This window comes from Lissotriton helveticus, chromosome 5_1 (genome assembly GCF_964261635.1).
Source record: "Lissotriton helveticus chromosome 5_1, aLisHel1.1, whole genome shotgun sequence".
Lineage (NCBI taxonomy): Eukaryota > Metazoa > Chordata > Amphibia > Caudata > Salamandridae > Lissotriton > Lissotriton helveticus.
The window spans coordinates 1,448,838,058-1,448,851,942 of NC_136065.1; positions in this window are offsets into that span (position 1 = coordinate 1,448,838,058).

Consider the following 13,885-nt stretch of genomic DNA (forward strand, 5'->3'; position numbering starts at 1 on the left):
TAATTGGGTCCAGGAGTGCGGTACTCAAAAGGTGAGTCACCCCCTCCCACAGATAACTGTCATTCCGCTACTTGGATCTCCATAGAAATGGCCTTAGCGGCCCAGAGACGAAAGCAGTCAAGGGTAGAATTAGTCAAAGTTCTGGGCGTAGCCACCTTCCCCCCTCTAATTTTTGTAGTAGCCGCCATTCCATTGAAGACAAGAACAGAACATACAGAGTGTGCTTACTTGAGCAATTGGAATAATGTAGTGATGGTGTACCAACGTCTGGTGTCCAGGACCAGAGGTCTGGGCCCCACCCTGCCTCCTCCTACCGCTGATGGACGCGGACGGGCCCTCCCTTGGCCTGGGCGCAGCTGCGCACTTCTGGTGCTGTGGGGTCCCTGTAGTCATTTTGGGAAGCTCTGACGCAGCGGAAGTGACGCAGGGGGAGAGCACCTTCTGGCACAGGTGTCACTGGGGATTGGAGTCCGCCTTCCTGGCAGGAGCAATCCTCCTTAAAACAGGTTACAAAGTCATGCAGGACTAGCTGAACTCCTCGCCTTCCTGCCGATCTCTGAGTGATCCTGTCCCGGGTAGACTGCACAGCCTCTCTGTGCCGCCTCTCCCGCTGGCGATAGCCTCCAAGTGCAAAACCAACAGTTGATGGACAGAATGCAGAACAATGTCATACATTCACCCCAGTACAGAGATCTGGGCCTAAATTCATCGTTGTTTTTCACGCCACACCACCCCAGTTCAGACATGGCCATATGCAAATCAGCCTTGACCCTGTGCCTCATGGGAACAGTCCAGCCCGAACTGCCAAGCCATGTCTTTCCTGGATCGGAATCAAGCATCCTAGGACCGGTTTCTGGCTATCAGCCGTCTTCAGCCAGGATAGCTTGACTCCAGTGGTGTGGAGAGCATGGGACTCACGTCTGAGCATACCCATCCCACTCGGGGTGACAAATGCAAAACCAACAGTTGATGGACAGAATGCAGAACAATGTCATACATTCACCCCAGTACATAGATCTGGGCCTAAATCCATCTTTTTTTTGCACTCCACACCACCCCAGTTCAGACATGGCCATATGCAAATCAGCCTTGACTCTGTGCCTCATGGAAACAGTCCAGCACGAACTGCCAAGCCATGTCTTTCCTGGACCGGAATCAAGCATCCTAGGACCAGTTTCTGGCTATCAGCCGTCTTCAGACAGGATAGCTTGACTCCAGTGGTGTGGAGAGCATGGGACTCACGTCTGAGCATACCCATCCCACTCGGGGTGACAAATGCAAAACCAACAGTTGATGGACAGAATGCAGAACAATGTCATACATTCACCCCAGTACAGAGATCTGGGCCTAAATCCATTGTTTTCTTGCACTCCACACCACCCCAGTTCAAACATGGCCATATGCAAATCAGCCTTGACCCTGTGCATCATGGGAACAGTCCTGCCCAAACTGCCAAGCCATGTCTTTCCTGGACCGGAATCAAGCATCCTAGGACCAGTTTCTGGCTATCAGCCGTCTTTAGCCAGGATAGCTTGACTCCAGTGGTGTGGAGAGCATGGGACTCACGTCTGAGCATACCCATCCCACTCGGGGTGACAAATGCAAAACCAACAGTTGATGGACAGAATGCAGAACAATGTCATACATTCACCCCAGTACAGAGATCTGGGCCTAAATCCATCAATTTTTTGCACTCCACACCACCCCAGTTCAGACATGGCCATATGCAAATCAGCCTTGACCCTGTGCCTCATGGGAACAGTCCAGCCCGAACTGCCAAGCCATGTCTTTCCTGGACCGGAATCAAGCATCCTAGGATCGGTTTCTGGCTATCAGCCGTCTTCAGCCAGGATAGCTTGACTCCATTGTTGAGGAGAGCATGGGACTCACGTCTGAGCATACCCATCCCACTCGGGGTGACAAATGCAAAACCAACAGTTGATGGACAGAATGCAGAACAATGTCATACATTCACCCCAGTACAGAGATATGGGCCTAAATCCATCGTTTTTTTTTTTGCACTCCACTCCACCCCAGTTCAGACATGGCCATATGTAAATCAGCCTTGACCCTGTGCCTCATGGGAACAGTCCAGCCCGAACTGCCAAGCCATGTCTTTCCTGGACCAGAATCAAGCATCCTAGGACCGGTTTCTGGCTATTAGCCGTCTTCAGCCAGGATAGCTTGACTCCAGTGGTGTGGAGAGCATGGGACTCATGTCTGAGCATACCCATCCCACTCGGGGTGACAAATGTAAACCCAACAGTTGATGGACAGAATGCAGAACAATGTCATACATTCACCCCAGTACAGAGATCTGGGCCTAAATCCATCGTTTTTTTGCACTCCCCACCACCCCAGTACAGACATGGCCATATACAGATCAGCCTTGACCCTGTGCCTCATGGGAACAGTACAGCCTGAACTGCCAAGCCATGTCTTTCCTGGATGGGAAACAAGCATCCTAGGACCGGTTTCTGGCTATCAGCCGTCTTCAGCCAGGATAGCTTGACTCCAGTGGTGTGGAGAGCATGGGAATCACGTCTGAGCATACCCATCCCACTCGGGGTGACAATTGCAAAACCAACAGTTGATGGACAGAATGCAGAACAATGTCATACATTCACCCCAGTACAGAGATTTGGGCCTAAATCCATCGTTTTTTTGCACTCCACACCACCCCAGTTCAGACATGGCCACATGCAAATCAGCCTTGACCCCGTGCCTCATGGGAACAGTCCAGCCCGAACTGCCAAACCATGTCTTTCCTGGACCGGAATCAAGCATCCTAGCACCGGTATCTGGCTATCTCCTGTCTTCAGCCAGGATAGCTTGACACCAGTGGTGTGGAAAGCATGGGACTCACGTCTGAGCATACCCATCCCAATGGGATGGGTATGCTCAGACGTGTATGCTCAGACGTGAGTCACGTGAGTCCCATGCTCTCAACACCACTGCAGTCAAGCTATCCTGGCTGAAGACGGCTGATAGCCAGAAACCGGTCCTAGGATGCTTGTTTCCGGTCCAGGAAAGACATGGCTTGGCAGTTCAAGCTGGACTGTTCCCATGAGGCACAGGGTCAAGGCTGATTTGCATGTGGCCATGTCTGAGCTGGGGTGGTGTGGAGTGCAAAAAACGATGGATGTAGGCCCAGATCTCTGAACTGGGGTGAATGTATGACATTGTTCTGCATTCTGTCCATCAACTGTTGGTTTTGCAATTGTCACCCCGAGTGGGATGGGTATGCTCAGACGTGAGTCCCATGCTCTCCACACCACTGGTGTCAAGCTAACCTGGCTGAAGACGGCTGATAGCCAGAAACCGGTCCTAGGATGCTTGATTCCGGTCCAGGAAAGACATGGCTTGGCAGTTCGGGCTGGACTGTTCCCATGGGGCACAGGGTCAAGGCTGATTTGCATATGGCCATGTCTGAACTGGGGTGGTGTGGAGTGCAAAAAATGATGGATGTAGGCCCAGATCTCTGTACTGGGATGAATGTATGACATTGTTCTGCACTCTGTCCATCAACTGTTGTTTTCACCCCGAATGGGATGGGTATGCTCAGACGTGAGTCCCATGCTCTCCACACCACTGGAGTCAAGCTATCCTGGCTGAAGACGGCTGATAGCCAGAAACCGGTCATAAGATGCTTGATTCCGGTCCAGGAAAGACATGGCTTGGCAGTTCGGGCTGGACTGTTCCCATGAGGCACAGGGTCAAGGCTGATTTGCATATGGCCATGTCTGAACTGGGGTGGTGTGGAGTGCAAAAAAACGATGGATTTAGGCCCAGATCTCTGTACTGGGGTGAATGTATGACATTGTTCTGCATTCTGTCCATCAACTGTTGTTTTGCATTTGTCACCCCCAGTGGGATGGGTATGCTCAGACGTGAGTCCCATGCTCTACACCCCACTGGAGTCAAGCTATCCTGGCTGAAGACGGCTGATAGCCAGAAACCGGTCCTAGGATGCTTGATTCCAGTCCAGGAAAGACATGGCTTGGCAGTTCGGGCTGGACTGTTCCCATGAGGCACAGGGTCAAGGCTGATTTGCATATGGCCATGTCTGAACTGGGGTGGTGTGGAGTGCAAGAAAACGATGGATTTAGGCCCAGATCTCTGTGCTGGGATGAATGTATGACATTGTTCTGCATTCTGTCCTTCAACTGTTGTTTTCACCCTGAGTGGGATGGGTATGCTCAGACGTGAGTCCCATGCTCTCCACACCACTGGAGTCAAGCTATCCTGGCTGAAGACGGCTGATAGCCAGAAACCGGTCCTAAGATGCTTGATTCCGGTCCAGGAAAGACATGGCTTGGCAGTTCGGGCTGGACTGTTCCCATGAGGCACAGGGTCAAGGCTGATTTGCATATGGCCATGTCTGAACTGGGGTAGTGTGGAGTGCAAAAAACGATGGATTTAGGCCCAGATCTCTGTACTGGGGTGAATGTATGACATTGTTCTGCATTCTGTCCATCAACTGTTGTTTTGCATTTGTCACCCCCAGTGGGATGGGTATGCTCAGACGTGAGTCCCATGCTCTCCACACCACTGGAGTCAAGCTATCCTGGCTGAAGACGGCTGATAGCCAGAAACCGGTCCTAGGATGCTTGATTCCGGTCCAGGAAAGACATGGCTTGGCAGTTCGGGCTGGACTGTTCCCATGAAGCACAGGGTCAAGGCTGATTTGCATATGGCCATGTCTGAACTGGGGTGGTGTGGAGTGCAAAAAAACAATGGATTTAGGCCCAGATCTCTGTACTGGGTTGAATGTATGACATTGTTCTGCATTCTGTCCATCAGCTGTTGTTTTGCATTTGTCACCCCGATTGGGATGGGTATGCTCAGACGTGAGTCCCATGCTCTACACACCACTGGAGTCAAGCTATCCTGGCTGAAGACGGCTGATAGCCAGAAACCGGTCCTAGGATGCTTGATTCTGGTCCAGGAAAGACATGGCTTGGCAGTTCAGGCTGGACTGTTCCCATGAGGCACACGGTCAAGGCTGATTTGCATATGGCCATGTCTGAACTGGGGTGGTGTGGAGTGCAAAAAAACGATGGATTTAGGCCCAGATCTCTGCACTGGGGTGAATGTATGACATTGTTCTGCATTCTGTCCATCAACTGTTGTTTTGCATTTTGTCACCCCGGGTGGGGTGGGTATGCTCAGACGTGAGTCCCATGCTCTCCACACCACTGGAGTCAAGCTATCCTGGCTGAAGACGGCTGATAGCCAGAAACCGGTCCTAGGATGCTTGATTCCGGTCCAGGAAAGACATGGCTTGGCAGTTCGGGCTGCACTGTTCCCATGAGGCACAGGGTCAAGGCTGATTTGCATATGGACATGTCTGAACTGGGGTGGTGTGGAGTGCAAGAAAACGATGGATTTAGGTCCATATCTCTGTACTGGGTTGAATGTATGACATTGTTCTGCATTCTGTCCATCAACTGTTGTTTTGCGATAGCCTCCGAGCCGCAGTGATGCTCCGGGACACCTTTGAAAGTGAAAGTGTGCACAGCATGAGTTCCCGGAGTGTCCCTTATTTATTATTTATTTATTTAGCGATTTATAAAGCGTCTGGTGACCCGGAGGCATCCCCGCGCTGTAAAAGACTTATAATGACCAAGAGGGGAAAGGGGGTCCTATTTGGGAAAATGGAAGGTTTTCAGTTCTTTGCGGAACCGAAGGTGGCAGGGTTCCAGGCGCAAGCAGCGTGGAAGCGAGTTCCAGCCAGAGGACGCCTTTACTGCGAAGCGTCGACCACCAGTGCGCACCTTCCTGAATCTCGGGACATTGGCCAGACGCTCATTGTCAGAGCGCAGGAGTCTGGGAGCCTTATAGGGAATGATCATGTCACTCAGGATCGAGGGGCCTAGGCCATTGAGGAGTTTGTGGGCGGTACACATAGCCTTAAATTCAATCTTCTGTCGGATCGGAAGCCAGTGTAGGGCCTTGAGTGCTGGTCTGGCAGAGGATCTAGTGGGAAGACTCATTAGGAGCCGGGCGGCCGCATTTTGAGCGCGCTGGAGTTTTGCCATAGTGGATTCGGGGGCTCCTAGAAAGACGGCGTTACTATAGTCCAGACGGGCAAGGATAAATCCTTGAACAAGGAGTTTCCTCGATAGGGGAGGGAGAAGCGGGAGGATCTTTCGGATAGAGCGCATGAGTCCCAAACAGGTACCTGCTGTTTTGGCTGCCTGAGTCTTCATGGATAGATAAGGTTCAAGCCAGACTCCCAAAGTCTAAATTTCCTTCTTCGGGGTGGGCACCTCGCCAAAAACATCAGGCCAGACCGATGGGGGAATAGTAGCCCATTTCTTGCCCATAAGCATGACTTCCGTTTTAGATCCGTTGAGCTTAAGTGATGAATCGCACATCCAGTGGTGGATTTCCTGGAGGCAGTTCAACAGATTGTCTGGGCGGTGGTCAAGATGTGAGAGTGAGACGACCAATTGCGTGTCGTCCGCATAACTCACTATCTTGATCCCGAATAGGACTACTACATCCTCCAGGGGGGCCATATAGGCTTTAAACAAAGTGGGGCTTAGCGAAGACCCTTGGGGGACTCCGCTAGAGAGAGGGAGTGAGGCTGAGCGGGAATTGCCATCCCAGACCTGGAACGAGCGGCCCGATAGAAAGGACTCTATCCAGGCAAGCGCAGTGCCCCCGAGACCTGCCCTGGCCAGCCGGTGGAGCAGGACACTGTGGTTCACCGTGTCAAAGGCTGCACTCAGGTCCAGGAGGATCACTGCCACTGACCCTCCTGAGTCCAGGATGCACCTTGCCTCCTCGATGACTGCGAGGAGGGCGGTGCCCGTGCCGTGGCCAGGGCGAAACCCTGTTTGGGACTGACGCAGAAGGTTGTTGGATTCGAGGAACAGGGACAGTTGAGCATTGACCAGTTTTTCGGCCACTTTGCTAATGCCCGGGTGGAGCGAGATCGGCCTGTAGTTTGCCAGATCGGAGGGGTCCAGTTGAGGTTTTTTAAGGAAGGCTTTGACTACTGCACCCTTCCAGCTCGGAGGGACAGAGAATTGGGACAGCGAGATGTTAATCAGCTCCGTGATAGGGGGTACGATGGCCGGGGCCACTGTTTTCAGGAATCTCATAGGGGCGGGGTCGCAGGGAGATCCGCTTTTCATCTTGGCCAAAGTCTTTCCCACTTCATCCAGGGATACAGCCCTAAATGCGGTCAACTGAGGATGAGAGATGTTTCCAGTGTGGGCGACAGACACATCAGTGTTGCTGTGGGTTGGCTGACTGGGAGGTGGGAGGGAGGCCAAGATACGGGAGATTTTGGAATCAAAGTAAGTTGCCAGTTCATCGCTTCTGCCAGGAGGGGAGCTGTTGGAGGAGGGGGGTGTGAAGCGGGTTGTGAGTCAGCCGACTCGATACAGGATAAAGCAAACACTGGTGGGTGGATAGAAAACGTCCCACATAAATTGCGGTGCGAGCCAGCAGACTCGATGCGGGATACACCAAAAATGTCTTATAATGCCGCATCCTCCGGCAAGGCTCTTTCCACAGGCACTCACAAAATGGTTTTATCATAGGACAACTGCCATAGTGAACAGTAACAGATGTTTGTCTGCTAAGATTGACATACAGAGAGGCACCCACCTAGGCTTCCATTTGTCACCTACTTTTCTGATCCCATTGACACCTTTGGCTATTGTAATCCTCAATTTGGTAGACATCTTGGGCATTCCAACTCCAGAGGGTAGCCTTAAGTTACAACTGTATGGCAATTACATTTTACTGACCATCTCCTACCCAGAACAACCATGTTGGCCCTGAGGTTGGCATTCTCAGACTTCTCTGAGTTCTCAGGCTAAAAAACAAACTGAAGCAACAATGGAGCACTGGTCATGACATCATATACAACCCCTTAGTCTCCGGGAGGCCAGACATTAGTATAGATGCAATTAAAATTAAAATATCTAGGGATATATGTTGGTGAGTGCAGTGTTCTTCAAAAGGTGGGGTGCAACCCCTGTGGTGGCGTGGAGTCATCTGAAGGGGAGCGCTAGTCCATGTCCCCCCATGTCAATCTGAATCCCCAGAACTCACTGACTCGTAGTTTTTGTCTGTGCATTTTGTAACCTGTTTGTGTCATTGTGCATTTTTGGCCTTATTTTTAAAGGCAGATGGCTTGTACTGAAAACAGCTTGGGCTCCTGTAAGGAAAAGGAGGAAGAGCCTCTAAAACTTGTAAGGTATCAAAGACCTGCCAAAGGTCACAGTGCCCTGGCCCCTCACTTGGATTTGGAGGAGGAACATTGCCTGTTGATATTTTGCCAATTCCACAAGGGTTTCATTAGACAACATGTGGTGGTTGGCATTTTTGTTTGCTATGCCACGTTCATCTATCGGAGGAGGTAGCTCTCATTGACACTGAGGACCATGTTTTGGAGAGTCCTTTCAGGCCCAGGCAGATTATCGCCTCACTGGCATAGGCCGCAGCCATGATAAAAATAATAATTTTCAGGTCTGCCTTGTGTTGGAGGGCAGCATACAGACTTATTTCCCAGGCGAGCATCTGCCTTTTAAAGGTGGCCGCTCATGGTTACTACAGTGGGCTTCATCACTATCTGCTGTGTTGTACCTTGTGGCAAACAATAGGGTTGCCATCTTTCCCCGGGAGAAATACTGGTGATATGTTCAGGTATCAAAATTCTGCAAAGACCTGCATGGGATACTTAAATAGAACTTTACATATACTCATCTGTATTCATTTCTTCCATGGCTTTTTAGTGTTTGTTTACTTTTATTATCTGTCAGGTATTAATAAGAGAGCTCCACAATGCAATTTAAAGTGCATTTTGCTATAATTACTGTTCAAAGTATGTGCAGATAAGGGGAAAAGCTATTGGTGCCCGATTCACAGAACTAACTTAAGACAAAATCCTAAACTTACTACCATTTATCATTTTGGTATTCACAGAAGGCATTTACTCATTTTGGTATTCACAGAAGGCACTTACTCATTGATGAGTAAGTGCCTTCTGTGAATACCAAAATTAGTAAGTGCACTTATTCATGTTGGTACTCACAGAAGGCACTTACTCATCAATGAGTAAGTGCCTTCTGTGAATACCAAAATGAGTAAGTGCCTTCTGTGAATACCAAAATCGTAGTAAGTTTAGGATTTTGTCAAAGTTAGTTCTGTGAATCGGGCCCTTTGTATCGGTCAGGTCATTAAGGGATAGTAGGTTATTGACCTTCCATTGCAAATGTTTTTCAACAGTTTCTAGAACTTTTTTATGCTTCTCATTGCTTTAAAACGTGCAGCTTCTGATATCTAGCTCTTTCAATGCACTTCATTGCTTTTTTTTGCTCATAGGAATGTCTTACTCTAAATGTCGCACATTTGGTCGGGGAATGTTACTCCCAAGCACAGTAAAACAATGGAAATGTGAAACATAAGCATTCTTAAGACGTGGCAGCTATGGTCTGGGTGCGAATTTGCAGGGTTTTTCAGGATATGAAGTTGGCAGTACATGTCCAGATGGTGCTTTGCAGAGAAGAGCAGAATAAGGCTTTGGTAAGAGGACCTGGATGAATCCTTTGCCCAGTGTAATTCCCAATATACTGACGACTTGGTTAGCCTTTTTACACTTTTCTCGATCTGCCATTTCGTATGTTTGAGGGGGGGAGGGCGGCCTCAAACATTTTGCTCAGGGAGGGGGCTTCACATAACAACGTTGGAAGACCACTGCCCTAATCAGTCAAATTAAAAGGAATTTCTTGTCATGGGAGAAGCTTCTCCTCTGAATGTTGGGTAAGGTGCAGACAATACACATGGTGGTGATTACCCAATTTAATTATGCATTTAGTACGATCCCAATCACAGTGTCTTATTCCTTGCTGTGCCTTGTGGGTCACCAGATCAATGCTTTCATTGCGAAAGACAAAACTGGCAGTTTTAAAGTTTTCTGCTGCTATGTCATCTTGAGGCCTACTCTACCAAAAATGGAGTTCTATAGCTCAGTACCTGTCACAACTGTCACATAATTTCAGCCACGATTTGGGATCTCTGACTTGGTAATGTTGGAGACCCATATTCAAGGGGGTGCTCAAGTCCTTCAGATACTTTTTAAGTGACAGCTGACCAACGAGGGTATGACCAATACTATCATAGGTGCTTTCCTAAAGCTTGGTCGCAAAGCCCGATAGACATGAGACAGATTGGCTTTTGGAATTAGCAGGAACCCTTATGGTACAATGTTGAATGCTTAATAGGCTTGCAACCGCTTGATTAGCCTTCATGGACTTCTTTAACAAAAATAAACAGGGGAAACAACCATTAAACTTGGGAATGTCTACCTTATATAGGAAGGCAACAGTAACTTAGTCTCTAGCCTTTATGAGACCACCTTCAGACTATTGCTACGCAAAGGGCAATCAAGGCTCAAGAAGCAATGGATGGGAAAGGACTGAGCAGATTTATTGACCAGTCATTACAGAGGCCTACATGAATCTCTTCTGAGGTTTAGCTGTTTTATATGTGTTCAAGAGTAGCTCTGCTCACCTGATAAAAATATAAACATCCAAATTCGTGCCCACTTCAAATTGTTGGAGTTGCCAATGGAGACATGGGGCATGTCCCTTTGACTTGTTCAGTGCTAAGCTCCTTCTAGGACTATGTCTGGAGACAGCTTAAAGCTATGACTGAGCTGAAGGTCATCTTTTTGTTCTTGCATGACACCCGAGAGACACCAGGGATTAATACCCTTAAGAAATGTTGGTTACGTTCTGTTTTAGCAGTTGCCATAGTCCATGTCGTGAGACATGAAAGTGCCAGTTACCGTTGTCTTTGGAAGAATGTCCAGAAGCAAGCCATACTGAGAATGGCATCTCATGAATGCTTGATTCACAAATTGAACGACCAATTGCTAATGTTTGGTGATACTTGAACACTGTATGTAAACAGATGTATCACAATGAGATGAGGACAGAATCAGAGTTTCTCTGGCAAATATTGCAATACTATCCCTTTCCATGGCTGGGGGCTTGAGGAAGGTCCTCTTTAACCGCTTAGGGGTCCCTTGTCTTTCTCTTTTGCTCTGCTTTTTGCTGCTGGTTTTTATACCATTTACAGTTGGTAATAGTCATTTGCCTTTTATTAACATATACAGTCAGCTATATCCGGGGGCTTAAAATTGTGTTGTTATGAAGTATAGGCAATACGTCTGAACACTGTATCAAGCTCTTCTATGTAAAAGTGCAATACATGGAGTTTAAGAAGTTTTGCATTGTCTGCTCATATTACAAAAATATAATAAAAATATTCAAACATGAAACAGATTGCACTGGGGTGAAAGGCACACATCTCTTGAGCAGGGGATTGGGAAATAACTGGTTAAGTCTCAGCATGGTACCTCTGCAGTCATGCAACAATTGCATAGCATGACTGATACTATGTAAAACATAGAAAAAACAGCAATGGACCGCACACCGCTAGCTAGAGCGGGCCATGTACTGGGTCTAGAGATCGGGGTAACAACAAGTATCTACTTGCACCTACATAGGTGAACCACTTACGAACTTTCAGTAATTCTTCGAACTTCAGGCACTACACATACCAGAGTGCTTAGGGGCGACCCGAAGGAGGGGCTAGCGGTGTGCGGTCCATTGCTGTTTTTTCTACATAAGGGCTCCCTTGAGCCTCCCAAGCTGACGAGCTTCTGGACGACGCACCTGCGTGCTGGGCAACGAGGCCCGTGACGGTTACGAGGCAGCCTTCTTTTCCACCCCTATTGACTTTCTCTACTGATGAGGGAAGATATCCCGAAACCTGGGCCATGTCCCGGGTCTAGAGATCGGGGTAACAACAAGTATCTACTTGCACCTACATAGGTGAACCACTTACGAACTATCAGTAATTCTTCGAACTTCAGGCACTACACATACCAGAGTGCTTAGGGGCGACCCGGAGGAGGGGCTAGCGGTGTGCGGTCCATTGCTGTTTTTTCTACATAAGGGCTCCCTTGAGCCTCCCAAGCTGACGAGCTTCTGGGTGACGCACCTGCGTGCTGGGCAACGAGGCCCGTGACGGTTATGAGGCAGCCTTCTTTTCCACCCCTATTGACTTTCTCTACTGATGAGGGAAGATATCCAGAAACCCGGGCCATGTCCCGTGTCTAGAGATCGGGGTAACAACAAGTATCTACTTGCACCTACATAGGTGAACCACTTACAAACTTTCAGTAATTCTTTGAACTTCAGGCACTACACATACCAGAGTGCTTAGGGGCGACCCGGAGGAGGGGATAGCGGTGTGCGGTCCATTGCTGTTTTTTCTACATAAGGGCTCCCTTGAGCCTCCCAAGCTGACGATCCTCTGGACGACGCACCTGCGTGCTGGGCAACGAGGCCCGTGACGGTTACGAGGCAGCCTTCTTTTCCACCCCTATTGACTTTCTCTACTGATGAGGGAAGATATCCCGAAACCCGGGCCATGTCCCGGGTCTAGAGATTGGGGTAACAACAAGTATCTACTTGCACCTACATAGGTGAACCACTTACGAACTTTCAGTAATTCTTCGACTTTCAGACTTCTTTCAGGATAAAATTGTCAAACTTTCTTCCTCCTTTGACACTGTTTCTCCCAACTTACCATTTGTTGTTCTACAGCCCTCTCATTGCTTTTTTAACTCTTTCGGTGAACTTACTCACGATTCTGCTTTGTCGCTACTACAAAAAGTCAAGTCTGGCTCGCCTTTAGACCCAGTCCCTGCTAAGGTAATGGGCAATGTTGCCCCTGTTTTAATTAATCCTCTCCTCTCCATCTGGAATTCCTCTTTGACCCAAGGCCAATTTCCTTCAGTTTGGAAACATGCTAGGCTACTTCCTATTCTGAAGAAACCTGATGCTGACCCCTCACAATTTTGCAACTATCGTCCCATTTCGCTTCTCCCTAAACCTGCTAAGGTGCTGGAGAAAGTGGTTCAGAAACAACTGGCTCAGTACCTAGATACAAATAAGCTGCTGCATGACTCGCAGTCCGGCTTTAGAACCGGCTACAGCACTGAGACTGCGCTGTTGGAAGTGTCCGAGATAATCAGGGAATCAGTGGATAGGGGCGAGGAGGCCATGTTGGTTCTCCTCGACCTATCCGCTGCATTTGACACTGTGTCCCATGGTATACTCACAGCCCGGCTACAACAGCTGGGGATTGGTGGCAATGCTTTGGCATGGATCAAATCCTTTCTGGCCGGTCGGTCCCAAAGGGTACTGCTGCACCCATTTGAATCAGAAGAAAAACCCCTCCTGTGTGGTGTGCCTCAGGGCTCTGCCTTGAGCCCTCTATTGTTTAATGTTTATTTGGCCCCGCTTGCCAGGGTAGTTGAGTCATGGGGTGTCAGCGTGGTCTCTTATGCTGATGATACTCAGCTGGTGTTTTCATTTAGAGACCACTCTGACTCCCTCTTCTCCAACTTTCGAAACTGCCTTGGCAACATTTGCTCATGGATGGCGGCCAATCATCTTGCTTTAAACACTGACAAAACTGAGGTCCTCTTTTTTAGTCGGAAATGTACTCCCCCCGCAACTTTATGGTGGCCTACCGTCCTCAATCCTCCTCCTATACCAGCGAAGTCTGCTCGTAACCTTGGTTTTGTATTTGACAACACCTTGTCCGGCAAAGCCCAGGTTAACAAAGTTACAGCGGCCTGTTTTAATAAGTTGCGTATGATTAGGAAGATTTTTCCTTTCCTCCCCCTGACTTCCCGTAAAACGGTGGTCCACGCACTTCTTACGTCACATCTCGATTACGCCAATAGCCTATATGCCGGTGCCCCCCAATATCTTATAGACCGACTACAAATCATTCAGAACGCGGCAGCAAGGCTCATTGGAAACATTCCTGCCCGCAACTCGGT